The following is a 15,644-nucleotide window of genomic DNA, read 5'->3' on the forward strand; positions in this document are numbered from 1 at the left end:
TCTTTTCCATTTGTTCGTTCGTTCGTTCGTTCGTTTGTTTGTTGTTTTTCGAGACCAGGTTTCTCTGTGTACTGATCCTAGCTTTCCTGGAACTCGCTTTGTAGACCTGGAACTCACAGAGCTCTGCCTACTTCTGCCTTCCTAGTGCTGGGATTAAAGCCAGGTGTGTGCCTCCATGCCCCGGCCCCATGACTGCTTCTTCATCTCCTCCTCCTCTTCTCTCTACTCTGGTCTCATACATTACCCCCACCAACTCTTAGATAAGCCGCAGGGCCAAGGCCTGAAGCTCTAAATTCTCACTTCCATCGGGGAGAGTCCCTCTCCTTCCCCTATCCAGGTGACCAGGAGGGACTCTCCACCTCTCTAGTGACATCCTAAGGACAGCATTATATTATCCAGTGGGAAGTTCCTTATCTGGCCACATCAAAGAAGGTTTAGCTTTAGACAGGACAGCTGGGATTAAGACACTGTGACGTCAGTGTCCTATGGTTGAGGAGCCAAGGGGAGAAGTATCTGAGTTGCCTCGGGGGGGGGGGGGGGGGGGTAGATTACAGTTTAGAATATACTCTGGGCCCCACCCAGTTCCCTGGTAGGTGCTGCATGCTCGCCCCCCAGTGGTCAGGCCATGTAGTGAAAAGACTCAGGGCCAGGTCTTCAAAAGGCAGTGGCCACACACACACACACACACACACACACACACACACACACACACACACACAGCCTAGCCAGGACACGTAGCCAGGATCAGCTCCAGGCATTTCCCCTTCCCCCAGAACCTCCGCTCCAGCCCCCAGGGACCAGGCAGGATGCCGCTCCCTGACAGGCTGTGTGCAATGCTTTCTGCTCAACCTCCATCTGTGGAGACTATACACCCAAGGCTGCCCTGTCCTTCTTGAAGGCCTCTGGACACAAACTTCAAGGCCTGGACCCATATGGGACAAAGGAGCTTACTTCATTGCTTAACTGCCGTCTGTGCACTGCTATGGAACTTCCACTCTGGAGCAGTCAGTAACTGCGTCTGCCCTCCAAGTTCCAGGAGGCCAACAAGAAGTGGCACATCTAGGCCCAGCACAGTATAAGCACCCCATGAATAGTCCATAGGACATCCTCTCACAGGCAGTAACACAAACTTCACTCAAAGACACAGAGGCTCAAGACCACAGTGGAACAACCCCTGTTGTGATGCAAACAGTGACAAACCCAAGACCGATTATTTGAGCCTTAGGCCCAGTAGGAAATGGGGCTCAGAGAAAGAAAGGGGAGCTTCATCAAAGCACACACGGGCATTTCTGCAGAAACAGTCTGTGTCATTCCCTCCCCCATGCCGACACTTTTTGAACAAACTCAGGTATGGATGATGCTATCATCAGGAAGGCTTCGGAAAGCAGCCCATGATCAAATCCAGGGAATTGCAAGTTCCTGAGAGCCTGGTTGAAACCTGAAGGGGCAAAGAGCAGAAAGCTCTAGACACTCACCACTGCTGTGGGCCAAGTTTAATGCACATTCTAATTGATATCCACCTCCCTTCCTCTAACCTATGAGAATACCAGCACGTGGTCAGCCCAGCCCCAAGGAGAGAAACTTGGGGACATCCAGGCAAAGATCCCTTCAGAAGTCAGACTAGCTCTCCCAGTCTGCCTCTCGTCTGTCCCCAGGCAGTTCCCAAGTTCTGAAAAAGGTAGTGACCACACCCCAGTGCCTTACACACTCCTCCACCCCCACAGCTTTACCCCAACCTCTCAAACCAGCTCCCCAGGCTCAGAGTGGTGTGCTCTGCCAGAGCCCAACAGGCAGTTCCAAGTGGAGCAGAAGAGCCAGGCGTGGCGGTTCTCTGAACCTCTAAGCAGAGCCTCCCTGGGTCTGAGGTGACCCAGGACCCCATAGCTCCCTCCCTGCCCTTGACTAATGCTACTCTTCTTCCACAGAGCTCCTTGGTTCACTCTCTCTCATGTCCTTTCCTGGACCTGGATCCTCACCCTTGAACCATGTCTGTGGGGAGCATTGCTACTGACCTCCATATTATCAGCAGTAAGCCTTAAATTAAAGCAGTAAGACTCATGTGTCTCCCTGAATATCCTGGTTCTCTTAGCAAGGTCCCTTTGCATAACCTCTTAGGGACAAGAGCTTTAGAAAGGGGTTCAGACATCTTCCAGATGTCATCCCTATCAGCACCCAGGGCCTAGTCCTTTCTAAATCAGCCCATGCTCCCAGTTCTTCCTCACACTCCCTTACCCCATAGCTCAAAGCAAGGATGTGCCCTTAAACAAGGGGTTCCCATTTACATCGTAATCTGCACACTCTATAGCCCATATGCAGGCCTAGCCCTGTAGTTTTTTAAGGTGAGAAAAGGAAACTAATGGTTCATTCAGCTTGGGAAAGGGAAAAGAGGCACACCCTACCCCAGGGACTTCCCTCATGGGGCACAACCAAAGCACTCACATACATTCAGCACCCAGCTGAATCACTGGATCCTATGAACTCAGCCCAACACCTATCATATGTTAGGCAGCTACTAGAAAAGGGGTGCAGTGGAGATGGCCCCTGCCATTGAGGTTAAATTTTAATGGGAGACTGTTTCAAAACCATTTATCAAGAGTCCAGCAGTGTTCCGGGAACAGACGAAGACCTCTGGGTCCTTTTTCTCTTGGGAATTTCAGGTCACTCTCCAAGGACCCCAACTCCCTCAGGAAGCTTTCCTACAAATCCCCTCCCCAGAGCAGGAACACTGAGAATACAAGCACCCCGAGAACAAGAACACCTCGTGGCCTCAGAGACAGCCCAGGACCACACCCTGTCAAACCAGGGCGCCAATGCAGGCACCATTTGCACAATCTTCTGGACTCACATTGTGCAGAAGTGACAGATTGTTCAGGAAAGCAAGCATGCACACAACACATACAACACACACACACACACACACACACACACACACACACACACACTACTCTAAGTCAGGACTCAGTTTGAGTTGTGGGATATCCCCGGGTCCCCCCTAAGAGTCTTCCAATGCTCACTACCAAGTACAGCTAGCCCTGCTGTCAACTCAGCACCACCAAGGCTCTGCAGCTCCCCAAACCCTCCCTGACACTGCAAGGGGCTCCTGGCCAGAGGAGGCCCAGGCCCTTGCACACTGCACATCCCCTCCCTGCATGGGAAAGCCTTACATAACACAGCTCTCTGCACACACCCTAAGCACGCTGCCTCTCCAACCCCACAGCAGGATCTCGCCCCCCCCCCCCCCACCGCTGGCTCACACAGCAAAAGTGGAGGGTTCCAGAGAGCGCAGTGAAGTCCTTCACCTACGCCCAGCGCTCCAGCCCCCACCGCCTACTCACTGCCCCTTTCCCCCTCCCCTTTGCCCCTCACCACTCCCCCCCCCGAATTCTGGTTTGAATTAGTCACCGACTCCAACCACTACATTCCTCAGGCTGCTGGCGTCCAGCCAGGCGCTGGGGCGGGGGCCATCCCGCCCGGACGAGTTTGGGAGTGGGGTGGGGTGGGGAGAAAGTACCGCCTCTAGAAGAAGCAAGGGAGGTTCTGGGGACTGAGTCGCTTGCACAGCCCCCCTCCCCGCCCACCCCAGCGCAGGAATCTCCCTAATTATGTCCCCCACCTCCACTCCCACCCATCCCGCAGGGAGGCGCGCTGCAAACTTCCAGGCTCCGACGCCTGCGGGGAAGAAGGGAAAGACTCCCTTGGATCTGGGAACACGGAGGGGCTAGACTAGGGCGGGGCAGCTGAAGGGGAGCTGCTGAAGGCGCCGCTAAGAGCCAGAAAGGCAGAGGCTGGTGGTACAGGGCAGGGTGGGGCTGAGGGGACTCCGGACGCGAAGTTCGCGGGAGAGGTGTGGAGAGCCGCGAAGGACAGCAGAGGGGGCACGCGGTGTAGGGGCGCCGGAGGGGCGGGAGAACTGCGACGGGGATCTCGGAAAACTTCTCCAGTAAACATGGAATAGGAACCCACCAGCGCTCTGAGCCACCGCCCCAAAGTGAAGGGGTGGGACAGAGGCCACCAGGCCGGGAACGCAGCGCCCTGCAATGCAGTTGGGAAGAAGAGTCCGCCCGCGGGAAAAACATAAAGCGCAGCAAAGCACATATCCAAGCGATTTTTCTAACTTAGCCCAACTTGTGCCCCAACTCCAGGGAGAGAGCTCCACTCCCAAAGCGCGACGCGTCGCCTGTCCCGGCAGCCACAGACGGCCGGGTTTGCCCTGAACTTTTGGAACCCTCGCAGTTGACACTACCACAAATGCACCTCGCCAGTCCCTCCCTCCCCTGGCCCTAGCCCCAGTGCGCACCACCCTGCGCTTCGCTTCCCTACCTGCGGGCTCAGTCCCAGGACGCAGCCATAGGCGGCGTAGGGCCCGAGGTCGCAGTGCAAAGACTGCTGGCGACGGCGAGCCCCAGTCGGGGCGGGTCTGGCAGGGCGGACAGTGCAGTCCCCGCGGCAGAGCTGCTCCAAGTGGCCGGGCCCCCGCGCGCGGAGGCGGCTCTTGTAACTCGGGCGGGTCTGCCCCGAGCTGTGGGGAGAGGGCGGGGCCGGGCGGGGCCCGAGCAGGGCTGGGACCCGAGAGCGAGACCAACGCTGAAGCCACCCGGGAGTGGAACGGTGAAAGGAGACTGGCGAGGGGGCTCAGGGACAAGGAGGCGTCGCCTTTTCCCTTCCCCTATCCCATCTATTACTCCCGTCCCAGTGTCTGGATCTTCCCACCCCAGTTTGAGCAGTGTCTCTCTCCACCGGCAAGAAATTCCTGGAAGCTCGAAGGAGCGGGGGCTCATCCTCACAGTTGGAACCCAGTGTCAACCCATTCTGCAGGAAGAGCCAAGAAGATGATTCAGCCTCGACCTCCAGCCTCAACACAGACCTTTGAGCTTTCTCTCAAGCTTAGACACTTTAGTCCCAGGCCCCAGCCTCCTGTCTTGGTTCCCAAGCTTCTTGCAGCCGCGCCCATTACTAGCCTTCAGACTTTCTCGAGGCTCTCTGAGCTCCCTCTACAACACATGCTGACTCTAAGACTCAGACCCTAACCCTAGGAATGGGATTACCTATGCACCATACCACGGTACAGCTCAGCAGCTGCAGCGCACCAGTGTCAGACCTGCAGTCCTTGGACGAGCCATGAGGCTGCTCACCCTCTTCTATAGACACTGTCCCCATGCCGTTTGGAGATTTTGTTGTGTTGTTTGGAGGGCAGCAGTCTATGTGGCCCTGGAACCGGCTAGACCCAGGTAGCCTCACAGATTCGCCTGCTTCTGTCTCCCTGGGATGAGCCACCATGCCCCACTAACCTTGAGGAACCCAAGATCCAGCTTTTTCTTTGCCTCCCCAATCTTTCTCTCGCCCCTCAGCCCCTCCCCCATATTCCCATTTGCAAGTTCTCCAGCTCCCCAATTTACAGCCATTTCCCACAGCCACTTCTAACTAGATGTGGATTTTATTAAATGCCTAATGATGGGGTTGCAGGGACCTTCTGGCTACATCCTCCCCACACACCTCCCTTTTCTTCTTACCCATGAGTTCTACCCTCCCTGGCAAGTGGCTACCCAACTGCCCACTCCAGTTTCCCTTCCTTCCCAAATGCCCTAAGAGACCTCAGGCGGGAGAACTGAGACCTTGGCCTGAGGTAGGAGCGCCTTCGCTCCAAGATCATGAGTGGGCTGGTGCTGAGACCAGCCCTGCCCTGTCCTCTGAAATGGCAAACATGTTTACAGGCTAAAAATATCAGCCAAGTCTCCTGCCAGCCCTGGGGGCTGTGTCCAGGTCCAGTTACCACACAGGGTACAGGAGGTGGGGGGAGGGAGACAACAGAGGGAGTGATAGAACAGACACATATATAATGGACACGCCAAGGTGGAGAAATGTAGTCAGAAATTCAGACAGGCATGGACATGCAAAGACAGGCAAAGCAGAGAATTGGCCACTCACATATCTCCCCCTCTCCTCTCTCTTCTCTCTCTCTCTCTCTCTCTCTCTCTCTCTCTCTCTCTCTCTCTCTCTCTCATTTAGTTACTCAAACCCACCAAACACATCATCATCAGGAGCATACTGTCTGCCATAAGCTCAACCTTTCCAAAAAAAAGTAAAAGATCCACTGCTTACTCAGTACTCCCTAGGGGCTACAAAGTGAGTTCCAGGCCCCCAGAGATACACAGTAAGGATCAGGTCAAACAACTCAAAAAGCAAAACTCAATAGCCAGTCATTCTTTAATTTATTTATTTAGTGTGTATGAACATGTGGAGGTCAGAGGACAGCTTGTGGGAGTTGGTTCCTTCAACCACGTGGGTACTGGGATCAAACAGGTCATCAGGCTTGGAGGCGAGTGATTTAACAGGCTGAGTCATCTCCTAGGCTAGCCCTCAATCGTGATTTATTGACAAGGGGTCTTATAATGTAGCCCGGGCTGGCCTGGAATTCACAATATAGGTTTTGCTGTCCTCATGTGTACAGCAATTCTGCCTTAGCCTCTCAAATGTTCACCACATCAAATCATTTTATTTCATTCATTTTAAACTCATATTTATACCTCTAATCCCAGCACTCAAGAGGCAATGATTGGCAATCTCTGTGAGAGGCCAACCTGGGCTAAATAGTGAGGCCCCATCCATATATAAATAGCATTTATTTCATCTCTTAAACATAGACCAAGAATAAGATAAAGAACTCTGCAATCCTAAACCAGGTTTAATCCCTGATGACATTAAAAAAGCAATGCCACCGGGCAATTGTGGTGCACACCTTTAATCCCAGCACTTGGGAGGCAGAGGCAGGCGATCTCTATGAGTTTGAGGCCAGCCTGGTCTACAGAGTGAGTTCCAGGACAGCCAGGGCTGTTACACAGCTCTCTGGGTGGGAAGGGGGGATTCAATGCCTCCATAACAATGAGGGGTATTAGTTAGGTCTTTATTGTTGGTTTGGGGGTTTTTTGTTTTGGTTTTTGTTTGTTTGTTTGCTTTGGTTTTGCCTGTGTGTTAAGACTCACATCCAAGGCCTCTTACATGATAAAATGAACACTGTGCAAATGAGCTGCATCCCAGTCCTTGAAATGTAGGCAATATAGAGAGGCAGAACAATGAAAATAAACTTCTGCCTAGTTTGGTGGGAGTCAGGATCCTATGTGACCTTGGCTGCATAAAGGGTTCAAAGTCAGCCTGGGCTACATAACACTTGTCTCAAAAAAAAACAAAAGGAAATTCCTCCCTTTTTCTCTATCTAGACACTCTCCCCAAAAGCCACCAGTTAATCATTTACCAACCGATTCTTAACTTTGAATTTTCATTTGATTCCCTGAAAGAATGAGTTTTCTGATGCATGTTCAAAAAGGAATTGACTTCTTTACCCCTGGGCTTTCAGAAGGTGGTTATGATGTGATGTAAGCCCTAAAACACGGGGTATCTGCAGCAGCACTCCAGATGGGGTGGTGGCCGTGGGGCAGGGCTTGGAGGAAGGAGATTGGCATAAGAAAGAGGAAAGGGGAAGGGCTCTGAGTGAGCATCAGTGTGATTCTGCTCACACTGCATTGGCCTCCTAGGAGCGAGCGCTTCCTGGGCTCTGAGCCAATTCTACTGCCCCACTGTTTGTTCTGGCCACCCTTTTGGTCAACAGGGAAGAAGGCAGGTGGGCAAGGCTGGCTTTTGGAGCAGTTAGCAGAGCAGGGATCACTGTCCAGACACTTCATTCAGGGTTAAACATGCCAAGATTACTTGGTTAGGGCTGAGTTCTGAGAACTGGCTCCTGTCCCATTCCAGGCTAAGAGAACAGATAGTCTGGACCCAGTTCCTTAAAGATCAGGGTCGTGCAAATGGAACCAGACCTGGGGTTTCCTAATTACCAAAGAGGAGGGGTTTTCAAGCTTTTGGATGGGTGTGTGACAGTTCCATAGCTATAATCTGAATGCTCAGGAAGCTGAGGCAGGAGAATCAATGAGCTCCAGGCCAGTGTGGACTATAAAGTTTCAAGCCAGTCTGGGTTACAGAGTGAGACACTGTATCCAAGAATCACACACAAAAAAGTTTTCAGTGGAAATCCTGTCCCCTCCCCCAAGCCCACCATAACAGCCATTGTATGTGATTCTTTTTATCTATTAGTCATACCCTAAAAGGGAGGTACTTGATAAGGAAATAGTCTCAGAGAGGGTGCTGATTTACCTAAAGTCACACAGCTGGCAAAGGGAAAATTAAAGTTCCCACTCACATTTATTTTCCCAAAAGACAGAGATTTTCCCTCTTCCTGTGCTCTGTATGGGAGACACTGGCAGACATACAGCAATCATTCAGAAACGGAGTTATTTACTGTGATGTTAGTTATCAAACCCAGAGTCTCATCAATGCTAGGCCAACACTAAGATATATCCCCAGCCCTCAATGACATGTTAATGAGTGTTCTCCAGATAACTGGCTCCAAAATCCTTGTTCTTTGCACAAGTGTCTTGCCTGTCTATTACATCTTCTCAAGACTGTCAGCCCCCACGGAACAATTCCCCTACTTGTAGATCTTTGCAGCAGCTGCATAAACATTTTTGTCCATCCAACACTAGGCCAAGGACTTGTGTCAGTGGAGTAGGCAACAGGGAATTCAGCGGGATGGAATCCCTCCCCGACAGCCACACAGTCCAGAGGGAATGGCTCACAACCCCTTACCTTGTCTTCAGTTCCTTGCCAGTTGTGTTTTCAGAAAATTGGAAGCTGAATTTTCTATCCTTTTATTCTCCTATCCCACACCCAACACCAGATGTTCTTGTCTTTCCCTCCCTCCCTGTCTCCCTCCCTCTCACACTCACTCACTTTAAGAGTCCCCCCTGTTCTAACACTGTAAAGGAAACCTGTGTTTCCATCAAGGTTTCAGACTCCTGCCAACACCAGCCAGGGTTCAGGTCAGCTGTAAGGTTGGCAATGTATCACTCTTTAGAGGTGCCACACACCTCAGTACTCCAGACTCAACAGGCAAAGCCACATGAGCTCTAGGACTCGTCACCGGGATAACCCAGCTTCCAGCAATGACGCTCCTACCCTGGGGGGGTTCCCTGAAATGAAGGAGTTATGAGTATGTGTGTGTGATGAACCTTAGGCTCCAAGGTTGCCAAGCAACATGCTTATGTTTTGTTCCTATTATGCCTGTTTCCATAGTAACCACAAAGGGGAGCTCTGTGGATGGGACCTCTGCCAGGGGATTCCCCTTCCTTTTGCCGAAGTCCCTTTTTCTGAAATCAGTACAAAAAAAAAAAAAAAGAAAGAAAGAAAGAAAAAAAAAAGCCAACAGCTTTTCAAGTGTGGTCCCAGAAAGGAAGCAGAAGTTTTCTGTTTGTAGTCTCTTTAGAAACATGAACCCCCACCCCTTCATTGAAGGTCCTTTTGGATGGCACACTTAGAAACAAAAAAATGACTGCCAACCCTTTTGAGAGTCATGGAGTTCTCCCAGAGCCTACCTTCACCCACCAAGCCCCAGGCCCAGTGGACCCCGTTAAACAGGCCCTTCTCCATTCACTCTTAGCTCTTCCTAATCTATCCCAGCCAACCAATTGGGTAGTTCTGGAATCTGACCATTTCCTAAGCAATTCTCAAACTCTGAACTCTTCCCTCTTAACCAAATAAGATCGATCTTCCCCTGGTCAGTGCAAATCCCAGCCTGTAACTAACCTCAAACTTCAAATAAGAACTTCCTGAATTGCTCAAATATAGGGAAACTGTCCATGGCACTAGGGCCAAGTGGAGTCCAAATTAAAGCTGGTTAGGAACAAGAATGATGGGGCTGACTGGAGAGAGAGAAGCCTGGAAGAAATCTTAGAAAGACTATCCCAAAGAAAAGGAAAGAGCTGAGCAGAGGGGAGGCTGGGTACCCAAGCCAGCAATGGACAGACTTCAGGCATGGGGAGGCTGTGAGAGATTAGGAAAAAGAAAATCTGGGCAAAGCACGATTGCTTAAGAGGGGAAGGAAGGCGGGAGACAGAAATGATCCAAATGGGCAGGCAGTGTTGTAAAAAGCAGGAGAGAGCTGGGACGAATACAACAGTCCCAGTCTGCTTTCCCTCCCCAAAGGGACAGAGATCGGGGCATACCAGCCCCAACTCTTCCATGGACTCAGCTTTGCAACTTCCTCTGCCTTCCTAGGAAAAGGAATGCCAGCCTGGGTTTCCCTTCTGCTCACACTTCCCCAAGCCCAGCTTAAGATCAAGCTGAGAAGAGAAGGAAGGGCCTAGGCTGCCCAGAGCCTGAGTCACCACATAGTTGAGGTTCCTGTCACTCATAGTCCTGCCTTTGCTACACCCTGTGCCCTCTGCCCACTCCAGGACTTAGATTGCTGTACTGAGCCTGCCCTGGGACTTGCTTCACTTCTAGGCTTCTTAGCACAGAGCCTGGAGCTGCTGGAACCTTTGAAAGACACCTACTCTCGGCCCTCCAAAAGTTACATTGTGTCCACTGAAATTACTATCGGCTTCTGAGGAAAGTATTCTCCTACTTAGGAGCAAAGGTGACTCAGTCTGTGGCTGTAAGAACAGACTTGGAAGTATGTGTGATAAGTCACTCCCCCTCTCTGGGCTCCAAATCATTCACATGTGAAATAAAGGATGACTTGAGATGGCATTTCTGACAGTCTCTGAGTGAGGTACATTCTGTAAGGCTGAATCAAAGAAATGGATAGCTACTATTTGAAGAGAGTGGAATAAAGGGGTGTGTTTACTAACCCCTGTCCTAACAGTAGAAATGAATGGGAATGGGTGGGACAGGGCAGGGCCAGGCAGACATTGCCACCATAAGGCAGCCAACACCCTAGGCAGCTGGGTGACTCACGTACCACATGGTGAAGGCTGGCTGTAAAGTGTGTTACAGCTCTGCAGCCTGTGAGTCAGGGGAAACGAGGATCTCCCTGATGACTGGCTAGGGTCCCGCTACAACAAACACTCTCCCTTCCATCTACCAAGTTGTCGTCCCATCTCAGGCTCCACTTCCTATTAAGGGAAGCCTTTCTGCCTCCCTTTCCTGTTCAGCTGCTTTCTCCACTCCTCCCACTTGACCTGGACAACCCTTCCTCAGCCCTCAAAGCCGGTCCTTAGCTCCACCAGTTCCCTCATGCCCTGCCACGCTTCCAACTACCTACCATCAGCTCTGCCCATCCTCACCATCCACCCCCAGTCCTGGCAGAACCAGCCAAATAGTTGCAAAAGGGCTGAGCCAGCTCCAGGCCTTCACATGACAGCTGCTGCAGCAGCAGCAAGGGGGGACAGCTGGAAACAGAGGCACATTCCACGGGAGATCCTATCAGAAAATAGTGCCACAGTCTTGCCACCCAGCTCCTGATCTGTGCAGTCAGGGATGGGGATGTAGCACAATCAGTAGAGAGCTTTCTGAGCATGCAGGAAGCCCTGGGTTCCCCGGCATCACATAAGCCAGTCACAGTATCACACACCTGTGATCCCAGCAGTAAGGGGAAGGGAGAACACAACTACAAGGTCATTCCCGGCTGTACAATGAGTTCAAGGCTAGCCTGGGATATCAAAAATCGTCTTTCAAATATATATATATATATATATATATATATATATATATATATAGGCTCCCTTGTGGAAATCAGGGAAATAAAAGGGGGACTTGGAAGAGGGAAGGGACGCAGAAACTGAAATATCCAAATGAGTCATCACTACATCCCCAAGGCATTCTTCCTTTTATGATTAAAGCGAACAGTACCACCCCCTGGAGAAGCATCCCTAACCAAGCCCTAGGCACTGGAGCACAGGGCATCCTAGCACTCCACTGGAGTAGAGACAGCCTACTGTGGAAGCCATGCCAGCCTGACTACAGCACACAGACAGGAGCTGGTGGTAGCATCTCTAACCTTCAAGGCCATCAATATTTCAGCTGCACAGCATTGGGGAAGCAAACAGGGTGGGTACCCTTAACTATATCAAACACAGAGGGCCAGAATAAACTGGGATGTTAAGAGTATACCACTGGTCTCCCACTGTGACTCTGGGCAAGCTATGGCCACCTATCACAGCCCATCTGACAGGTATGGAGGGACATTTTGAGTTCTGAGTGCTGGTTGCCATGGAAACTTAATAATTTCAGAAATGCTTGGGTGGGGCACTTCATTCCTCTTCAACACTCGAGAGTGCGCACCCCCCTCATCTCTCAAAAGGGGAAGTGGCACCATTTGGGGCATGTGGGCAGCTGGTGGGATGGGTCCAACCCAGGAAGAGAAGCAGCTGTCCAGATCTGGCTCAAAGCAGGATATAATTTTTTTTAAAAAAAAGTCTATCTTGGAAAAACCTTAATGAACTTTAATTTTAGTAAGTGACTTATGCAGAATTGCCAACAAAGCTAAAAGAGCTGCTTATGACCAGTTATCTACTGGCTTATCTACAAACTAAAGCAAGGCTCTCTCTGCCTTCCCATTCACACTCCAGGCTCTGTAAAGACTCAGACGTCTGTAACTCTAGGCCCTGTAACCTTTTGTAACCTCCCTCTGAGCTGAGAGTGGATACAGCGGCCTCCTTCCTTCATTCCACTAGTTTTCCAACACGCAGCTGTGTTCTCAGCCTGACCTATTCCCAACACCCCCTCCCCTTCTGCCCTTGACCCCTAACTTTGCCAGCTTGTATAGGTAGTGCGGCCAACTCTAGACAGTGGCTGGTGGCACAGAGCCTTTCTGGCACACAGGAAAAACTACCTGGCACCCAGGGACATTCACAGGCTCATGCTTGTATTGGTGGCTGATGGCAGAGGCGGGCTAGGCTCTAACAAGATGCCTTCAGCCCAAGCTGAGATGGGGGGAAGGCCAGGCTGGCAGTGTGGTGACTCAGGCCTCCCCAGGGCAGGGCGAGACAGAACTAACCCCAGATGTGCTTCCCCAGTGCACCCCACCCCCAACTAGAAACTCCTGTTAACTCTTCCTTAGAGGCCCACCCCAGCAGCCTTGCATACCCTCGCCTCAGCTTTGTATAATCTGTGTACTGGTCCCCCAGGTGCAGGTTTTACCTAACAACCTGGCCACCCTTCACCCTGTACAAACTACCAGGGACAAAAGCATGAAGCAGGATATGCGGATGAGTCACCCTTCCTGCAGAGAAAGAGGCTCAGAGAGGGAAAGGGGATGAAGGTGAGGGTCCCTGCCACACCTCCAGTCCAGATCAAGAAGACTGCCCTACAGGCCGCTGCCCAAACACTGGCCCACCCCAAAGAATCCTACCCTTTTAGTCAGGCTTCCCTCTTAGGCCAAGGCCTGCCCTCAAGAGGCACACAGCGTGCCTTTGCGTCTCTATCTTCAGCTATCGGGAAGATGAAGAGGACACCAAGAAGGCAGTGAAGATTGCACAAGCAGAGGGGGTGGGGTGGGAAACAGAATTCAGGAGTCTGACAGGTTCAGTGAGGCCCCAGAAACAGATATGGACACACCCCACACCAGCATCTAGTACTGTGAGAATATCGGAGGCCAAACTGCACAGGAGACAAGTTTGGATCCAACTCAAAATGAGCTGCCTGGGAGCAGCTTTGGAGCAAGAACCAACCCATCCTTAGCCATGTAGATTCCAAGCTGGAGCTCTCACTAACCACCCACTCTTTCACAAAACCCCAGCTGCAGGTCCAAACAGCCAGATCCGGAACAGTCCTATCCCTAGTAAGGCTATCCCCCTCCCTCCAAGATCCTTCCTCTATGCCTGGACTAAGGATGGGATAAGAAAACACAAACACAAAATCCTGTACCAGAGATGAACAAAGGGAACTTTCTGCACCCACTAGTCTCTTATGTCTTTGCTTTCGGCCTAGGTTTCACTTTAACACTGAGTGATCTGGCCACACTCAGGATGGCCTCAAACTTGCAGCAGTCCTGCCTCTGTCTTCTGGTTGCTGAGATTACAGGCATTTGTCACTACATCCGATTTACACAGTACAGGACTGACCCAGGGCGAGCACTCTCATACCACATGAGGTTTGAATCCAGCCTAGTTTCTAATTTCTAAGGTGAGCTTATACATATATACATATATATATATATATATATATATATATATTATATATATATATATATATTGGTTTTCCGAGACAGGGTTTCTCTGTATTGCTTTAGAGGCTGTCCAGGAACTCGCTCTGTAGACCAGGCTGGCCTCGAACTCAGAGATCCGCCTGCCTCTGCTTCCCAAGTGCTGGGATTAAAGACTTGTGGCACCAACGCCCAGCCTAAGGTGAGCTATTAAAACTTAGGGAATCACCTGGATAATGGTAACTCCAGTACTTGGGAAGCTGAAACAAAAAGGATCACTGCCAGCCTAGACTACAGTGAGACCCTGTCTTAAAAACAACAGCTAGGAAAGGTGGTGGTGGTGCCTGCCTTTAATCCCAGCACTCAGGAGGCTGAGTTCAAGGACAGCCTAGTCTACAGAGTAAGTTCCAGGACAGCCAGGACTGTTTCAGAGAAATCCTGTCTTGGAAAGGAAAAAAAAAAAAAAAAAAAAAAAAAAAAGGCCAAAATTCTGAAAACGTAATAAAATCAAGTTTAAAGTAGGGGGTTAATTGAAACTGTTGGCCTCAGCGAAACGTTAGGTAACAATTGCCATGATGTGGTAGTATTTATTCTAGGCTTCAGGGTGACACCTACTGGATTCAGCAGCCAGCCTCCACCTCAGATGTGTTTATTTGAACCCTTCCCAAACTTTCCTGTCAGAAAGCAGGCATACAAAGCCCAGGGTGATAGCACCCAACACCTATAATTCTAAAGCCTGGGACGCTGAGTTAAGGCAGAGTCTTAAGTTTGAAGCTAGCCTACACTACATGGAAAGTACTGTTTCAGAAACAAACTGGAGGCTAAAAGATGGCTCAGCAGTTAGGAGCACTTACTCCAGATGACCTGAGTTTAGTTCTCAGAACCTACATTGGGCAGCTCACAATGGCCTGCAACTCCAGCTCTTGGGGGCCCCAACGCCCTCTTCTGGCCTCTTGGGAGTACCTGCACTTCATGAAATGTGTACACACAAACACATACCTTTAAAACAAAGGATACGACCAGAGCTGATCCATAACCAGGTAAAGACCAAGAGACCAGTCAGTAGCTAGTCTTCTAGAATACTTGTAGCATTTAAGCTGCAGGCTTATATAGTGCCACCTACCCACCCCATAAGGCACCTGTGAGGAATAAGCCTTCCCAACACTTGGGAACAATGCACCACACTGAGGTGTTTTCTCACCATTACTTCCTCAACTAGAGAGAAACAATTTTTTTTGTAGAGCACTGAACATATGTAGGTCATATGAAGACATCTGTACCATTTACACAAGCTATCTGAGCATGAGGACTATGGGACACGAAGTGACTCCCTACAGATACAGAGGACAACAGCTATGACAAAAAACACCTGTATACTGAGAGCTGTTCATGGCCCAGCATTATCAGCAGACCTTCTTCAGTGTTTAAGGTCTGGGAATACGATTCCTAAGAATTAGGTAGTAAGCAAGCCCATGCCACCACCCAGTCTGCTTCTCATCTTCCCCAGCTAGAAGAGCATCGTTGTGGGAAGCAAGGCAGGAAAGGCAAATTGAGGCCAGGCCTCTCTACTTCTGCTCTTCTGAACACTTCTGCCCTGCCACAGTGATGCCTCAGGCATAGGCAACAACTCTGAAGAAGCCACCACTCACAAAGGAGGCAGGACAGGAAAGGG

The 15,644-nt window shown here is 50.7% G+C and overlaps 1 protein-coding gene across 9 annotated transcripts in view; it reads right to left on the reverse strand.

The window, feature by feature from the left end:
- Ahnak (AHNAK nucleoprotein) overlaps positions 1 to 4,730 on the reverse strand; it is an 89,260-nt gene extending 84,530 nt beyond the window's left edge. For 3 of the 9 annotated variants that reach the window (XM_035441987.1, XM_027408312.2, XM_027408313.2), the window contains exon 1: positions 4,321 to 4,602. The gene's annotated coding sequence lies outside the window, so the exon portion shown is untranslated. Of the gene's footprint in view, positions 1 to 3,254; positions 3,325 to 4,320 lie in introns of those variants that run through there. The other 6 variants (XM_027408321.2, XM_027408322.2, XM_027408314.2 and 3 more) reach the window with 4 other exon arrangements.
- Between the last annotated feature and the right edge of the window lie 10,914 nt (positions 4,731 to 15,644).

This window comes from Cricetulus griseus, chromosome 3 (assembly GCF_003668045.3).
Source record: "Cricetulus griseus strain 17A/GY chromosome 3, alternate assembly CriGri-PICRH-1.0, whole genome shotgun sequence".
Classification (NCBI taxonomy): domain Eukaryota; kingdom Metazoa; phylum Chordata; class Mammalia; order Rodentia; family Cricetidae; genus Cricetulus; species Cricetulus griseus.